We start from the raw sequence: 2616 nt of genomic DNA, 5'->3' as shown, positions 1-2616 counted from the left end.
ACACCGCCAACATATTCCATCAGTTCTAAAATTTGCTTGTGATTTCTATGCTCAGAAGTATCAGTTACTTGGGGCTGGTAGATGCACTACAGACAGCTGAACAAAATGTAGCAGAAAGTTTGTTATGATAGAAGGCACATTCTACTTATTAGCATACCTTTATTTTTTAACTCCTCTTCTTTGCGTTTAAGGAATGCTTGCACCGCAGTGGATTGAACCTCTTTCACTTGTGGATTTTTCTTCAGAGGTTTCACTGACAAACTGTAACGCTTCTATTAGGAAAAGAGTAAAAAGAAATGGAAGATGCCAAGTAAAAGCCAAACTAAATCTTTGCAGAACGGTGGCTGTTAGTATTGTAATGCAAAGTAAATACCTTCTGTATATATGGTGTAAAGCTACCCACATGATTTTTTGCCAAAAAGATCACCTTTCATTTACGTTGAGTAAAGGTTGATGCTAACTTTTCAGGAGTCTTATCTCAAAAATTCTCAACTGAAGTATAATCCTGAAGTTGTTAACGATTCAGAGAGTCATGAAGATGTACAGCATAGAAACAGACTCTTCGGTCCAATTCGCTCATGCCAACCACATATCCCAAATTAACCTAGTCCTATTTACCACAATTTGGCCAGATCCCTCTAAATTCTTCTTATTCATATACTCATCCAATTGCCTTTTAAATGTTGTAAGTGATTCAATTTCATTGTAATGAATGGAAGTGCTGGTTAAAAAATTAAAACATTTAAGCTTTATTTTTACTTATTTAAATTAAAGTGATCTGATGAATAATAATTATGATGATTAATTACTAAATGATGTTGGTTTTCATTCCATTGCAACAGTGTTTTATTCGCATTTCACTGGGCTCAAATTAAGCCCTGCAAATGTCACCTGCACAAAAGCTACTCCCATAAGCTTTGGCCTAAAATAACGAATTTTACATGAGAACAAGGTGAACAGACAAAACCACAGCAGTTCTACTAATTGTCCATCATTAAAGACAATGCACAGAGATGCAAGGCCTGACAGATCAGAGCTCAATTCCCAGTCTGCACCGAGTTAGCAGATCTCAAATCTAGGAAACTTGATCAACTATTCAAAGGGAAAATGGTATTTCTTCTATTGCCTTGGCCACAATACCACCAAAAACAGATGAACGCACAAATATACAAATTCAGAGGAGCATGCCACTTGGCCCCTCAAGCCTGTGCTGACATTCAATAAGATCGTGATTGATCTGATCATTCCATATTCCTGCCTAACCCTGATATCCAATCCACACTCTCCCCACTTCCACCCACCGCCTCCACTCCATCCCCCTCCAGACTGATCGATAGTGAGTTCTAAATATTCACAACTCTGAAAAAAGTCTCCTTATATCTGTATTAAATGGATGACCCTTTCATTTTTAAATAATCACCCTAGTTCTACATTTTCCCACAACAGGAAATATTCTTTCCACACACACACACACACACACACACACACACACACTCAAAACCACACAAGATCGTATATGTTTCAATCAACTCACTTCTTATAGTTTTAAACTCCAGTAGATAGAAGCCTAATCTGTGTAAGCTTTCCTCATAAGACAACTCACCCATTCCAGGTATTAATCTAATCAATCTTCATTCAACTACTTCCAGTGCATTTACATCTTTCAGTAAGTCCATAAGAATTAAGAACAGGATTAGGCCATTCTTCAGCAGTCAGGATTCAGGCAAGTGGAAGACTTTTATTCAAGCAGAAACCAGTTGATACAGGGAGAGGGTCAAAGGATCTTCTCCGAATCTGGCCTCAACGTGAGAAAGCAATTCTTCCCTTAATCTTTGGCCCAGATCGGAAGCGAGATCAATGACATATACTGATTTTTACAGTGAAATACAGCATTTTTATACATTTGGTGTTACAATAATCAAATACAGCGTAATCACAGTCCTTCCCCCTTAATCCATACACCTAATCAATGATGGGCATTCCTATGGACAGTCCCAGGTTCCCATGATCTTATGGTGTTTACCAGACATTATAATCTCTAGGTCTTGGGATCTTTCTTTGCATCCCATTCATTCACATTCCAATGTTACTGGCTATACTCCTTCGGATCTGTCTCAGGCTTGCTTATCTTTAAGGACAGCTTGAATTCTGTTATTCATTATATTCCATGTGCTGCCTTTATCAAATTCAGTCAGTCCTCTCATATTTCCCACTGTTCTAATTATTCATGTAAAAGTACAAAAGACAGTTAGTTTTAACTACTTGCTATAAAAATTCTAATAAAAGTTAGTTATAAAGTGTAAAGTTATACAGCGACTTCTACCGTTAGCTCTTTGTAATTCATGGGCTGTGAACAATCTATTCTGTTCAGGGATAAGAGAAGGCCTTTGTAGGTTACGTGGAACAATCCCTCTTCCGTACCGACACTGGCCCTAAACCCCACCGCTTCCTCCGTTACATTGATGACTGTATCGGCGCCACCTCGTGCTCCCACAAGGAGCTCGAACAGTTCATGCACTTCACCAACAGCTTCCACCCCAACCTTAAGTTCACCTGGACCATCTCTAAAACCTTTCTCACCTTCCTGGACCTCTCTGTCTCCATCTCGGGCAACCA

General features: G+C 38.8%; 1 protein-coding gene across 1 annotated transcript in view; it reads left to right on the top strand.

Moving 5' to 3' along the window:
* LOC109915092 (diacylglycerol lipase-alpha-like) overlaps window positions 1-2616 on the top strand; it is a 171269-nt gene that overhangs the window by 151966 nt on the left and 16687 nt on the right. The window lies entirely within an intron of this gene.

This window comes from Rhincodon typus, chromosome 17 (genome assembly GCF_021869965.1).
Source record: "Rhincodon typus isolate 14 chromosome 17, sRhiTyp1.1, whole genome shotgun sequence".
Taxonomy (NCBI): domain Eukaryota; kingdom Metazoa; phylum Chordata; class Chondrichthyes; order Orectolobiformes; family Rhincodontidae; genus Rhincodon; species Rhincodon typus.
This window is presented reverse-complemented; position numbering and strand designations above follow the sequence as displayed.